This window comes from Trichoplax adhaerens, genomic scaffold, assembly GCF_000150275.1.
Source record: "Trichoplax adhaerens TRIADscaffold_6 genomic scaffold, whole genome shotgun sequence".
Lineage (NCBI taxonomy): Eukaryota > Metazoa > Placozoa > Uniplacotomia > Trichoplacea > Trichoplacidae > Trichoplax > Trichoplax adhaerens.
In genome coordinates this window covers 5,286,360-5,303,301 of record NW_002060948.1, presented here as the reverse complement: position 1 = coordinate 5,303,301, position 16,942 = coordinate 5,286,360, and positions in this window count along the sequence as shown.

The window sequence follows — 16,942 nt, the reverse complement described above, 5'->3', positions numbered from 1 at the left end:
TTTTCAACTGAAAAATAGGCTAAAAAGTTCTTTAGGATAGTAATATTTGTAAATGTTGTATGATATACAACATTAACAAAAACTTAAGATAATTCAGGATTAGTCGAAATAGAATGCTTCGGTTTCCTTGACAGTTGATGCGTACGTATAAAGGTCTTGCCTAGTCGATATACTGCAGATTATGAAAGACATTTTATTTTATGAACCTGTTTATTATAAAGTTAGTCAACTATTTTTGCATAGTTACAGCTCTTTAACTATCAAGAAATTAAATAGAAAAGTTTTTATTGCATATTCAATACGCGGTAATGAAGACTATCAATTTACACCATTATATCGAGTGTTCCATTGATAGCTATCATTTCGTTTACTGAGCGCTTTCAATTAACGAAAAGTTTACACAACTAGAAAATTCAATTCCCCCCCCCCCCCAATTACTTCTAATAAAACTAACTATTGTAACTTTAAGGTGAATTAAACAGTTACATTATTAATAAAGATAAATCTGTTTTTGCCTTCAATTTATGATTTAGTCTTAATAGCAATACCAGTATGCAATTCATGATTTGATTTCCAAGAGTGTTTAATTATTAAAAATCATAATTCAATCATTTATGCAATCAGTATTATTATCCTGAAATAGAAAGTGTATCCGTAATTGTATAATGCAAAGTATAAATACTATGGCGAAGTAATATATATATTCTCTACGATTCAGGGCTAAATCACAACCGTAGCGAAATGTATTTGCCCAATCATTAGGATCAAAAGAATCATCTATATGTGTGGTATCCTATAGAGCATAGGTTGGACTGTTTACTGTCACCTTTGACAATAGTTATTGTGCTTACTTGTCCAATAAAATATTTAAAAAGAAGGAAAGTGAAACCGGTTTATTGTATTCACTGATATAGATTTACATCAGTTTCTCTGCTATGACTGATGAGGAACTACATTACTTCTGTTATGGCAATCATAATTTTCAATTCCTTTAGTAGTAGCAGCGAACTAATAAATAAGAAATAATTCTTAGTAATTGATTCAGCAAATATTATTTTGTATCCCGGATAAATTCGAATTTTTGTACGTAGCCCTATCTTTTAATCTTTTACTTTAATATTCGCGGGTGAAATATACATATTAAAAGCATCGTAGGTTGTGATACTGACATTGGTCAGAAGGTTTTTTCTGGGTAAAGGATACCTCTATCGAGAATGCCAACGTTACTTTTATCATGAGTCCAGGATAGTTATGCGAGATCGTTTAATGGTTCAACGTGAGAATTATGTATTATTCAATAAAGAATAGGCATTCTAGAATTACTATTGGGATTTTTGTACATGAGAGAACTATTCAAAGTATAGCAAATGCATAGACTTTGAAGCGCCAAGGAACTAAAGGAGTGTCTACAACAATAGAATCGATATTATAACGTTTTATAATTGTTGCAATAGTAGATTCAGTCTACTGTCACTATTCAAATATAAATAACTACATATATACGTATATGCATGTGTATAGATATATCATAGAGTATAACTTTAGCTTTAAAGAATATTATATAATCATATTGTAAACATGATATAGCCTTACAGGCCGGCAAATTATTACTATTAATGGAATTGCTACAGTAAATCAGAAATGGGTTATACAAGTACCATATAACTAAATGTAAAAACATTTTACTGTACGTGTATATCATAAGAATATCATTACTGTTGCCCAATATTATTTTGCAAACTTTTTACAGGTTTAAATAATGAAATAGATTATAATGAACTAACTTACCATTGTGATATTAGATCCATGGTATTACAACAAAAGCGTAACTAAGATAAATGCTATAGCGCAATCATATTTCAATACGTGAGGGTACCCTAATTTGCGTGATCACTCATACGGAAAGGAATACAATTAAGCTAATTGAGACAAAATTGATATCTGTGCCTGAATTGCTCATTAATAACATCGGAAGATATAGACAATCTATAAGCTTACTAGGTACGTGAATTCAATCACTTACAGTAAATAGAGTAAGACAATAGTATGTGACTACTTTATAGGTGCCATGGTAACTCGGCATAAATATTACCAAGACAAAATTTTGTTTAATAGTTTACGGATAGACATTTTTCCAAAATAATAATTGAAATAATAAGTGATTGCATTGTGAAAAATTTCAGCTAAGAAGCATTCATACAAAGTTTATACATGTATACAAATACATAACATGATACGATACTCTGATTATCAAAGCTATCAAAATTATATTATCTTCATATTATGTTACAAATTATGCGGATTTCAATGAAATTAATTACATTTTAGACCTCATCGCTATGCGATAAAAATATAATAAAAAGAAAGAAATTATGACTTCTTTGTAGAAATGATTTTATATTCTGTTTATAGCCAGAACAATTCATTGCATTAATGTTCATTGCCTATGATATGTTGAAAGACAGCTATCAATAGCTTTTTGCGCTCTCGGATGTAATTAGGATTACGACATGATCTTTTATGAAGATTTCTTGGTTTCTTGTATGTATAAAAAGCTTTCTGTGTAAGGAAGTTACTGTGAATTAGATGAATTGCAGTGGCAAAGTATCGTCATAAGCACGTAAATCAATTTTCTAGTTAGATGTTTAATTCGATTATTAGTCTTTGCAGTTCTTTCTGCTTGATTATATGCAAGATATCAAAGATATCAAAATAATCATTCAAAGATTTTAAATTTTAAGTAGATAATTTGGAGGCTACTGGTAGAAAGTATGCTACGAAAAATTATTGCAGCTTTAAACGTCAATGAAAAGTTTATGTCTGAAAATCTCTGTTCAAGCGATAATTTTTTAAATCATGACTCTGCAAGTTTACAAAAAATGTATTGCTTTGCTATTCTGTAAAAGTTATTTTTTTGCTGAACAATACAGCTCTACTTCATTACTTTCGATATATTTGCGAATGAAATAGTTCCAATGCTAAAATATTTTAGCTAAGGATATTAGTGCTATTTCCAAGCAGGTTTTTATAATAGATTAATAAAAGCATAAAGTAGTTGAATAGAACCGGATTGTACTTTACCTTATGGAGAGATTTTTTCTCTTAAATGATAAAATTAATCACGTACTCTTTTGGATATACAGAAGTATTAGTTTCATATTCATATATGTATAAGAATTAACATAAATGTATTTTTGATATAGCATAAGCAATCTACCCGCATAAATTTACGTAACAGATAGTATCATCCGCGATCCAGTAAGGTATATAAGAACTTAAAGACTATTCATTATGAAAGTATCATCAATTAAAAGCTTTAGATGGCAAGTAGTATTGATATAAGTCTGGGATAAAATAAAAATATAATTCATGATACACCTGTTATCTAAAATTATATATTTCTTCAGTGCAAGACAAAAGCTCTGTATTAAAATTGAGCAATAGTTCAATATTCTCAGGAAACAATCAACTCTGCGCGATATAGCAGACTATGTAATATCAATACATGTAATATTTAAGTTGTATCGATGATGAATATTGCATTATAACTACTCTATCAGGCATGCATCTAGATAAGAGGATCATGTTGTCGTATTAACCGTTCTAATACCACATTTTGAACTATTATTTCTGACATATCAACAGAAAATTATCTCATAAACCAAAGCTAGGTAACTGTTAAAAATAGCTCGTAAAACAATTGATAGCCTCAGATACTTTCTCCTATACATGTATTGTCCTTAGCTAGTCAACGTTTCAAAAAATCTCTACTGATCAATAGATTGAAATCACAACAACATTTACTGGAAATCGGTTATTATAACTGATTAGTACTATTGATATTTCCATGATTATTAAGTCAATAATGACAGACTGAATATTTACTAGACTTTATATAATGTCTGCATTCCTGCGTTAAGTAGCAATATATAATCTTTCAATTTCCCGTTTGATGCCTTCTAACATTTAATATCTTTAGCGCTAATTTGAAAATATAGTATTCTTCCATTTTATCTTACTATTAGCTGACAAAACAAATTTTGACTAGAAATTCCTGGATAAAATACATGATAGAAAAATACGTGCAACTCAGCTAAATAACTGTAATATTGTTATTCTTGTAAATATGAATATAACTCGTTCTGCAAGTACAAGAAATCAAATGGTATTGATTTTATCACATAGAAATATACTGTATTTCTAGTAAGAAAGTCTAATTGCAGTTTGCTAGTGAGCGGAAATAGATTAAATTTATAAGAACAGACATTATTTAGAATTATTGAAATGTCGATGACATGTAATGACTCATCCATCTTAAGATGTCAAAGTGCAGTTACACTTATCGAACATTCAACTCAATTTATTGATATATTGATCGGTTCAAAATAAACCATTTCAATTTCATACCATTCATGCTAACTAAACCGGCATTAAAGTAAACTATTGGACGTATAGTCAGCGATCTAAGATACCAGCCGCTAAATAGTCTTTGTTTGTAAAGATTTATAATTGAAATCTACACGATGGAAATAGCTGACTAAATAGAGACCATCAAACTTGCATACTAAATACAACCATTAGTTTCTAGGTATGAATTATTTTCTATCAAAGACACTATTCCGATTGAATAACAATACTTTCCTTTGTTATATTCTAATAATGTGGTAAAAAGGGTTAATTGAACATAGTTTCTAAAACGAATGTTTTGTCCGTTAGACTTGCTAGAATAGAAATGGTAGGTCTAAAATATATTGGATTTGCTGAAGTCGTATGCTTTATATCATCGATAGGATTTTATTTCTTTCAAATAATGCATGAATTACAAATATGGCATTTGAGATGATCTATACAGTTTTTTTTATTAGAAATGGCGATATTGCAACAGTATTGAGATATAGTCTATTTCAAGGTAATAAAATTTTGGTGACCGATATTTAAAATTCGGCGGTCCTATAAAAATTACTTAACAATTTAATAAGATAAGGCTTTAATTGTTGCCTTCTACGAAGTCTAATTTCTACAGTAAATCACAAGTATTAATTGTTTTTTTATTCAATTAAAGGCCATGAAATGGAAGTATTTTCTATTTATAACAGTTCAAAATGAATGTAATGCTTTTTGTTAGTTATTATCTAATATGCATTTATTACACGTTAATCTAAATCCAACATTAATGGTAATCATGTTTTGAATGAAAGAATTTTTCTTTCTATGCAAGAAATATTGGCAAAACCTTAGTTAATGTAGCATATCTTAATGTATATATTTTAAAAATTTTTCTGTAGTACAATATGATTGAAGGTTATATTAGCTTATTAACTTTTCCATGGCCAACATCAGTGCAGTTAGGTATGTTCATGAATTCATCACGGCATTTATCTACTGCATGAGAGAAAACTTCTCGATACTCGATCTTGACAGAAGAGTAATAGTTTCTTCGATGTTACGAATTATCTAAGCTATGGCTTGATTAATATTTAAGTAAATATAGCTAATATTAAAATTTCTAGACTCTTCGAATTCCAAAAAAATCATGAATAAAATATTCTTATGACAACATTTACCTTTACATTAGAATCTCTTATTGACAAGGTGCTAAAATTGCTAACGGTAAACAATTTTTCATTTCCTAGATGATAATTTTCTTCCCGTTTCTTTTATCATAACGATAGACAGCTCATTCGGAATGTCAAACATGCTGAATAACAAATCTATGGTTATGCAGAAATTGAAGAAGGGAAAAAATTTGCATGAGTATCATACTATTAGAATTAGAAATTTAATATAGCTATAGCTAATTATTGTATAACCTATCGCGTACGATAGAATATTAACATAGTATGTTATCTTACCTGTTATGTCTCCAGAAAGTCTACTACCCTAGATCAAAATGTAGAAATTAAAGTCCATTAATAATTAATCAAGTTTACCTACCTAATAAGTTACAGTTGGGTGAATATATAAAATATTGAAGTGATCACGCAGTAACAATTGCAATTCACTCATTTTATAATAGGTAGATCAATGCATTGCATTATATTAAAGCTTTATGGAAAAACAAGACTAATTAAACAATTCGTAATCAATATTTAAAATTTTGAACATGGAATTTATAGCACCAACAATGTAAAAAGGGGTTGTTTTAATGATATGCCTATTATTTTTATCAATAGGTAGAAATCACGCCACTAATGGATTCTTTGCAATGGGAGACAATAATAATCGAAAGTATAAATTGATTCCCTTTATTTGATTCCATCCAATCAGAGTAAAGTGGAATGGTTACTGCTGTTGCTGTCCATTACTAACGAATAAAGTAAAAAAGATAAAATGTAAAATTGTTTGCTTACTCTAGCCGAACATTAATACTATCAACAATTAACTAAGTCTTGATTGCTTCCAATATTGCCTTAGATTAATCTTCTGATAACTTCAGCTATAATATCAGGAAGTACCCTAACAACAGTAATCACAGCAGACATTCTAAACGAATGGACTAAAATTATATCAACAGACTTTAGGGAAAGATGTAAATTTTAATTTGCATCATCTTAAGCAGATGGATTGATATCATTTGTAGATTGTTAATTTGGAAATTTTTTAAATTGATAAATCTATTTTAGAAAGAACAAAGCAATAACGTGACTAAAAAGTATAGATACACTATCAATAGCCATGAAAATAAAAGTAGATTGGTTGAACTGTGTAACCTTTGAGAATGTAAATTCTACAGATGATAATTTTATATCAAATCGTCTTTCTATCCTATTTTTCTTTTCTTTTTTCTAGGTATACGAATCATATGTTGCTGATTAAAAATCTCCTTCTTGTAGTATAATGATAAAGGGAATTTCACTACTCACTAGTCATAAATAAGCTGGTAATCTTGCCGTAAAAATAGGTCATTTGAAGAAATCTGTAATAGAAAAACACGTAGATGAGAATTTAATAGTATAGAAAGCTTCTTTTTAGGTCAAGGTGATAAAATGGTTGGAAATTATTTACAAGGATAGATGGTCTAAAATCAAGACCATGAACATAGCTTCAAAAGCAACAGAACCATTTTATTCAAGTTTTTCTTATAAATATGTGCAAATGAAAGGGCAATATTAACAGTATTAATATATTATATCTGTCTTACACATATTCAATGAGCATTATCTTATGAAATAAAATTTCCTTTCTCTTACGACTATTGAGTTGTTAGTGCTGTAATAATGTCTTCTAGCTACATGATAATGGTATATATTTATCTATACAGGATGTTATCAATAGTTGCTAGGATAAATGTTGTAGTAGTTGACATTTTTGAAGCTAGCATTTGATGCACAGGCAATCGGCAATGTCATTAATATAAAGCAAAATCTTACATAGAATCAATGAAATGTTACTCATTTGGATAGATACACTTGTATTATATTTACTATGAAGCATTTTGGTTATTACAGGATAGCAATTTCTTCCCTTATACGAATACTCAATTTTGAATAAGATTCCTGATGTATTCTAGTTGCAAAATACTATTATGGCATCAATTATGCACGAGGTATAACTTCAATATCTGCTCAGATATGTAGTACTTTTCTCAATTTTTTAAAGTTAATTCTGCAAAATAAGCTACAGCAACAGCTAAACATGAGATATTAAAATTTTAAAAATCGTACAAATATCTTAAATTTACATTATAAGTACTTTATACCTTCAATATATTTTAAAGTAATCATGTCTGCTAGCATAGGTTGAACCTTTAGGTCCTATTTTTCGCATATTATTGAATATGGGTATTAGTTTATGTTGGACGCTCTACTTGGTATGTTGTCAATTAGATATAGTCCATTCACTAGATTAAAACACTTAAACTTCCACTGCAGTCTTCAAGATTTTATGAAGGTTATGTCTAGAATCATAGATTATGCTGCGAAATGTTCTTAAATGATACGTTAGATTTTATAGATATATACAGTAGATATCGTAATGTAATTTTAATTCAGTAGCTATGAATTGCTGCACACCTTCTCTTGACCTTCACATTCTCCGTTATAGCATCCAAATGCAAAAGAAGGCATTCATTTACATTACAATTAAATTAACCAGCGTACGCCCAGCTTGTAATATTACTGATAGGTATAGACGAGAAAACGGTTTAATAAAAGTATACTTATTTCTATCTAAACCCCAGCGATTTTAATGCTGTCAATATTTTTACATCGCTAGGTAACCTCTCATTTACCTCACTTTCGCAATAGATTGACGCACGAGTATTCCTTATTAATCTTTAATAAAAGGTTGCATCTTTTTGATCGAATGATATTAATTAACACCAACTTTATTAATCACAGTACCAACGATAATAATGAAATTCAAAAATTTATATGCTCAAATACGCATATATTTATCATTATTATTCATTATTACTTCATCTAAAATTATATTACTGTGTTTTATTTTAAATTAATATAATTTATATGTCACAAGATTAAATTACCAACAAGAATTAAAAAGGATATTATTTTAAAATTATGGATAAGGTATTTAAGGTTCTTTAACTATCTAGTGCAACGTTAAGTAATCTTAACAGTAGCAACGTTTTTAAAGAATTATGCTACTGGCAAAAGAATATTAAGAATATTTAATATAAACGTATTTACCTTATGTATGTATTGACTAAATGCCATGAATGTAATAGCACCTGAGAAAATTGTTAAGTGAGATCTTTAGGTATACCAGCTGAAATGCTAACAAAATTTTATGCTTAATTTAAAATTAAATGATTATAAATAATAATTTAAAGATTATATTTCATTAATTATTTTAAGCTTAGGCTGTAATTTAATATATTCGGTAGTTTCGCACCACTTAATATATTAAAAAATGACATTACTTGACCTGTATCACTCGGACTTGTTTCTAATTATATTATAGCAAATTTATCTTCTGCATTAATAAGAAATTGCGTATATATTATGAAGCATGAAAATCTGAAGTCTTGCAATAACTAGTTTGATCTGATAAAAAAATTGAATAATGCGAGTATTTTAGCCATTGCATAGTAATTGATTTCAAAATTTGATAGAGTATAAGCTAATTTAAAAAAAAAATACGCTTATATAGCGTTATCGAGTAGCCGAATTGAATACAGTCAAAATTTTGTATGAGTTCTTTCTCATTCTGGTGACATTAACTCTTCCTATCGAATTCATCAATTATCTTCGTTCGTCCAAAAAAGTAACTTTTTCTCGCACTGAATTAATCATACCTTAAGATCATCATCAAAGAGGTTCTATATCCAGCTATCATGACTTAAGCAAATAACCTGAAGATACTTGGCACCTCTAGGACGTTTACGTATAATAGAGATGTAATGATCACTTGTAAATTTTCATACGTTTTGATGCATTTTCTAGGAGTATTTAATTTTAAGTTTGCGTAACTTAAGAAATTACAATTGAAATTGGGAGCGATATTGGTATGGGCTAATAAGATAGATATTTTACGCTTTAATTGATATACAATACTTGGCTTATTCATGCGTGAACATATTACTATAACAAAATTAAATGCTAAAATGATATAATCACAATTTTACAGTTTTCACTGTATTTTATGCTTGATATCAATGCGTAACGTTATGCTTCAGGATCAATTAACTATCAGAACTATTTGACTAGTTAATAATAAGAAATTACTATTAGCTATTACTGAGGTAATCTTGCTATTTAGGTATGCATGTATGATTTAAGTTGCGATACTAACAATTTTAATGCAATGCAAAATATAGGCGTATATTACCAAATTACATGAAGTAAGGATAATTTATCGATCTTTAGTTAATAAATATTGCAAAACAACGTCGTTTTAGGCTTGAAATTCAGAATCGATTTATTGTGTAACTTGATCTTAAATGCTCAAATGGAATGGGCATTGACAGTTGTTTGCATAGCAAAATCCTTTCTTATAAATACAGTTACGTTTATATCTAAGCGCTAATTTAAAAACATAGCTATTTACCGAAAGGCAATTTTTTTCCACCATTTTTGACATTAGTAATCATTATAAAATAATCAGTTCTAGATGTAATCGTAGCTCCTCAGTTGGATTTCTGTTTCTACGAAGCTGCTACTACGTATGACAGCTAAATAAAATTCCGAATAGCTGATCCGAACGTAGGATTAATAGAGTTATAAATGAGTGTTTTTGAGAATACCAATCATAGGAATAACATGGTATAAGGCTTGGTGATTAAGTAAGTAATATTTAAGATTAATATGAAAATGGTGATATCGAAATGGAGTCAGTTATACGAATATTAAAATTGAAACTGATGATAAAGAAGGAAAATTAAGTAAACAATATATTATAATGACTTTAAGGAATTTAATTTGACATTTTCATTCTACCATGTTCCGCTTTGAGTCATTATTCAATAATGTAGAAATATTACTGGTAGTATTACTGTACTGCGAACAATTTGATATAGAGTAAGAGTAGATTGTGAGATGATGAAAGAGTTAGATTGCCATCCTTGCTATAGTAAACAATAGGGTTGGATCGAGGTAAGCATTATTTACTTTAGCTAGAATATATTTTAAATTTTAATAATCATCCTCGTCATCTTCCTCATTATCATCATTTTCGTTATCATTATCATTTTCATCATTATCATCTTCATCATCTTCATCGTCTTCATCATCTTCATCATTTTCATCGTCTTCATCATCTTCATCATCATAGTAATAATCATCTACATCATCGTCGTTGTCCTGATAGAAGAACCGGTCTTGATGTTTAAGGTGTTGATGTGGTTGATCTTGTTGTTGCTGTTGCTGCTGTACTGCAGTTTGGACACGATCTGTTGATTGATAACCACGAACTAAAGCTGCTGTTGCAGATGATGGTTTATTCAGCAAATGATGCCTTTTTTTCCAACGATAAAGCCACATATTGGAAGCTTTAAAATCGGGTATACCCGTTTTATGTGCAATATATAATGCAATTTGTTGTAAGTCTTTATTCTTGACTCTTTGACCAGCAGATCGTTGCTGATAATAATAATTGAGCACACCTTCTTCAATTTCTCGAGAGCGAACTTGTCTTGAAAATTCAACTTTTCGCCGTCGTTTTTGCAGATCACCACTCATTTTTTTCAATTTATCATAGGTGTAATTCCATTCACGTACACGTTTACGATCGATGCCAAATTCTGTTGCAATTTTAGATACATTTTGCTGATTGGAATGGCGAAAAGCTTCCACTACATGGACTTTAAATTCGATAGTATAGGAACTACGACGACGTTTGGTACAGCGATGGGCTGGATAATTGGATGTAGTTGCATTTGCTGATATTGCCGATGATGTCATCGTTGGTTGAGGTGGTGCTGATGATGGTAAGTAATTTGTAATATTGGGATCGTTATTATTAACAAATTGGTACATCATTAACATTTTCATTTCAATATTATCAAATGTATGTATGAATAGAAATAATGCCGCATAAATTGTTGGCAGGGTTTATAAGTACTTGACTCTTCTCTCGCACACTTTATACGTGTCTTTCTTTCTTTCTTTCTCTTTCACTTTCCTACCTTGACGAGAGACGTTGTTAATGTGTCCCAATAGATTGCCTGCGGCTGATATTAATAAGGTTATAGTATCCAAGTGGGTGTAGATCTAATGCTATGTGGTCAAGTTCATCCTCCGACAATGATAACAATATCAAGGGGAGGTTTATAAAAACAACAACTATCATCATCCCTCCAGACTCTTTATTCATGTAACGAAGTCTTTTACCTATTCTAATTTGAATCTTGTCTGTAATAACAAGACAATACTTATCGTTAACAATCGACATCACCATCATTGATTTAATCATTCACATGTAGAAATTGGCCAAGTTAATTGAATTGGTAGGCATCATCCACCTTTAAATATAAATTTATAAGCGATATGATATTGTTCTACACAATATGAGTACAATCAATGGATTTGAAAGTAGCCTTTATATTGAATACCAACCAGTAACAACAGACGATAAAATCAATCGTTAAATCAAAATAAAAGTTGAAATAAAAAATAAAATAAAGAGATATCTTCAATTCCATCCATGATTAGGTACAACTGTAGTACCATCTAATTTTTGTCCACATAGCTAAAATAGGCGAATCATGACTATTCAGGTTATCTGCATAATTTGATGGTAATTGTGTTTGTTAACTAGCACTTATAAAATAAGACTATAAAATAGATTACATCGATGATGCTTAGCAGTGAAGAGGATACTGGAGCAAATAGATGTAGAGTATCACCAGTAATAAGTTTAGAATTATAAAAATTGTTTTTGCTTCTTCCACCAAAGAAATTCGATAATTACTGTAGACCAAGCTATCTCATAAATGTCATATTAATTTAGCTAATCGGTTATCAAAGACTAACATTTTCTTTTGTTTTTCTATCTGCCCCTTTTGTAAGGAAAGAATTATTATTGGCAATATTTTGCAACGCTTATTGGCCATTTCTACATACTTTACTTTTATTATTTTCTTCCATAACTATGGCCAGACAAATCAGTGATATTCATCAAAATGTAAATCAAATATATTTCAATGAATCAACTATTTCCTGATTCACAGTTGTCAAGTGGTAAATCAATGGAATCACAAGTTGCACAACATAAGCAATAACAACAACTATTCAACATCTTTCCGATATACTATTAATCAATCATAGGCGTGCATAATTTGAACTTATACATTGAATTATATCATTATAGCTTGTATTTCATGCATAAACTAACAATGTAAAACGATGAAGGGAATTGTTTCAAAAAGTGGCAGCTATAGACTCAATTTGTAGCCATCTCTTTGATGCTTCTACTTGGTCGTTAAACTGACCTTCATCATGGAGCTGTACCTTAATTGCAATCTAACATCAAAATGGCTAAAATTGCATAATTTATTGCATCTGTGGGAGTTGCGTGGGAGTCACTGAAATTCTTTTCCTTCGCCTAAAGGCCATGAACTATGAACAAACGGTCTAGATAGGTAGTTAACTTGACAAATCGATATTATTCTGACTGATTGCAGAAATCGAATCGATTTGAATAATATCGTATTATTCCCCTGCCATACAAATTGCAATCTATGCCTATTGAAATGGACTTTGCTTTCACATATGGCGCAAAAATTGTCTGATTCTTTTCACATCGATTGGAAAGCGACAACAAATTATTTCGTGGGTGTTATGCTTTAATCTTAATCTGCCTTAAGGTAGATTTAAAATTGAAATTAACCTATTAATTGAAACCTCATTTATATACAGGGCAAATATGGAATAATACTGATAGCTTGATACCCTGATTGAATTTTATTTTTCTTCTTTCGTACTTTCATTTTTGTCTCTCTCCTCTGAAATCGCATTTTTCGCTGGAGAGAAATACGATCCTGACCATTTCATAACTTATCTATAAACGGAAAATAATTTACGCTATACTTGATACAGTAAATTCCTTATTCAATTAATGATCTTCTCCCCTCTCCAAACTCCCCCCTTTCTCCCTAAAAAAATGTAAATATTTTACTTCCTAAAAGGATTAATCAATTAATCAAATAGTCAATAATGAGTAATTTTTGATGGTGAAGCTATCTTAGATTCGTATCTTACCTTAACGGCAGTATCTCAGGTTGGAATTATTGCGTATTATAGTATTATAATCGACTTTTACCTATAACTAAATCTATGGTTAGGATACAAAAATTATAATTAAAATATCATTTTGTTAATTCAGATCAATATCGAAAAACGATATCCGCAAATTATTAATTACATAAAGAAAGAAGAGTTTACTACACACTCTAAAATGTTATATCCGCAAAGAATTCTCATTTCTACACTCTTAAACATTCTTTAAGCTCATATTTATTCTAAGGATAATACTGACAGCACTTTGAACACACTTGGGATTATTATATCCTTAGAAATTTCTTAAAACAGTATTGACGGCGTCAGGTACAGCATGTTGTTTCTACTATAAATTAAATGAGTAGGGAAGATTGGAAATAATAAGAGGAATGATGACGAAAGATTTCAAATCCGGAGTTAAAACTACATTGTTAATACACGTATTATTTCAAGTGCTTTCTCTCCTTCTCTCAGGCAGCCACTTAAAATAAATTACCATAAGTAAAATGATTTGTGTTTACATCAGCATATTGTCTAGTTAATCTGCTTAGATAAGTTTCGTAATTTGAAGTTGTCCAGAAAATACTTATGTCATTAAATCGTTTTCATTATAACGTTAATTGCAAGCAGTGTAAGTCTGGTAACAATTTCAAAACGTAGAAATAATTTAACAGTAAGCTATAGTATTATGGCTAGCAATAACAATAAAATAATCAGACAACAAAGATAATAAGTAGTAATCAGGTAAAAAATTAAATCTCAGGTCTAAAGTTTGTCTTGCGATTAAAATATTATTATGATACAATCACCGATTTCAAAACAAAATTAATTTAACCATGAAAGAAACATCTGCAAGTGGCTATTGGTAACGATGCCTATGGCAATGCAGCAATTATTCAAGTTAGTAAGAGGAGAAGTGAGTGTGATATTGACATTGCAATCATTGACGATGCTATTGATTATAAACAACGACCAGGAAATGAAATTAGATCGTAAAAAATATGAAATCAAATCCAAGAAGTTACCATTATCAGCTTTAGATAATATTCCTTATAAATTGCGCAATAGTTTATATAATATGAGTAAGATTACATATCTCCTTCCTTATCCTCAGGTTAGACTACCAAAACGGAATTCATCGAAGGATAATGCTATTTACGCATGCATGATTTTACACGATTATTTATCTATCGAATTAGGACCACTGTTCTACTTTATTTTGAAATAAAGATATCCGTTTAGATTTTATTGGGTAGAAAGTGAACAATTTTATTACAAGTTTATTATGTCATAGTTGGCGCAACTGTTTATTGCCAGTCAATGTTTTTGCCTACCATTCGAATTGAAAGATAATTCAATCATCTATTCATTATCTATTGCTTTTCAGCTGGATTGATACTTTCACATTTACTGTCTCGATTTCTTATCGATCTATTTTCCTTTCATTCTATCTAAATCTAGATCTGATCAACCTAATTCAATCCTTCCATAAATTGCATTGTAGCAATTCACCAAAATCTAGATTTATTACAAGTGAGAAGTTATGTTGTCAAGAAAGTGATAACAACTTGGATTGAAGCATATTTATTACTTCCTATTTCCCACAACCTTTCAGACCATTAATAGCATATTTACTGTTGCTAAGTTCTTAATTTTAATTTAAAATTAGATTGAAATATACCAGTAACAGATATGATGTCAAAATTAATAATCATGCCATAAACTTACCCGTTTATAAATTGAGATCTAGCTAAGTAATGGCTTTTAATATCAATGGCTACAGGATCAATTTCAATATCCCTTTCTACGGTCTTCATTTTATTAACAATAACTTTCATGATTAGAATAAATTATCTATAAGCACTTGTCTTTATTTTTTATCGTTCAGATCTATATCACGCTTAACCTTTATTTCCTGTTATTCATACTATACTATTTCATTGAAGATAAGTGTAACCACAATTTACAGTTCAGTCAAATAAATGTAGATATTTTAACTTTTTCCGATTTATTCTCTCTATATTATCAACCCCCAGAAGCCCAGCATTACTATTCTACATTGATGTTACTGTCTTAGTAAATTATTTCCTGTTATTGTATCTGGAAATTTGATGTTACTGTATGTTTTGTCGCTAATATTTTTATGCTAGGCTTTTAGGCATAATATTGCACAGATTTAATTTTTTCTCTGTCTATGAACTCATACACATTAATAGACGTTCTAACAGAAGTTCCGTGTATTGTCTGGTCGAATTCCTGCGTTTCACATCATTTGGTTAATTAAGTTGCTAACTATCATTAATTGACAAATAGGAGCTAAAATCATGCTGCATAGTACTAGCAATACAATATGCTCCGATAGAAAGAATGCGCAACAGTGGCAGCTATGCTGTGAAATATAATCGATACGTTATGTCTAATGTTGCTATATAATACTATGTTGAACTTTCTGCTTAACTTGGTAACCCGCTTCTTAGCTTCAAATATTGCATTAATAGCATTTACTTTAAATTTTATCTTAATCATAAGCTGCAATATTTTTGACGAATTTAAAATTTTCATGAAGGAAACAGAAGGATGATTCTAGACAGTAACATTTAATATACAAAGAATTAGCTACCTATCATGATATGTCCTTTTATTGACGACAAGAAGAAATCTTCTTAAAAGAATGCCAAAATTTAGACAATGATTTTATCACGGTCTGTAAAATTGCTGGCATGTTGAAATAAAAGATTTTGCAATACTTGATCAAACATATGAATGAATTTATTTGGAAGAATCATGAAATAATATTCGTGCTGCTATTTAGCAGTTCTATAATATGTCTGCTGGTAGAAAAACCCAGCATATGCAATATTTAATAATAAGCAATTTCATCATAAATTTTACTAAAATATTATTTCTTTTCCCACATTGAAAGAAGTGAACGTATCTAGAACAAAGCAGGTTTAATTTTTATGTATTAAATAATCCAATTATTATAAGTGTTTCAAATAATCTATTAGGAAAGATGCCTGAAAATGGAAGGAAAATTTACATCTATTCAAATATTTAAAATGATTGCGATTTATAGTTATCAAATCTAAGTTCATTAAGTAAATCTAATTTTAAAGATTTACAATTAACTTACGACCGAGATTTTGACATAGTAGGTAATCTGATGTACCTGTTATACTTTAATCAGTATCAGCTAGCAAATCTACCTTGTAGCCCACAATAAATTGAACGTACCTTTTAATACTAGTTCTAGTTTGATTTGCAGG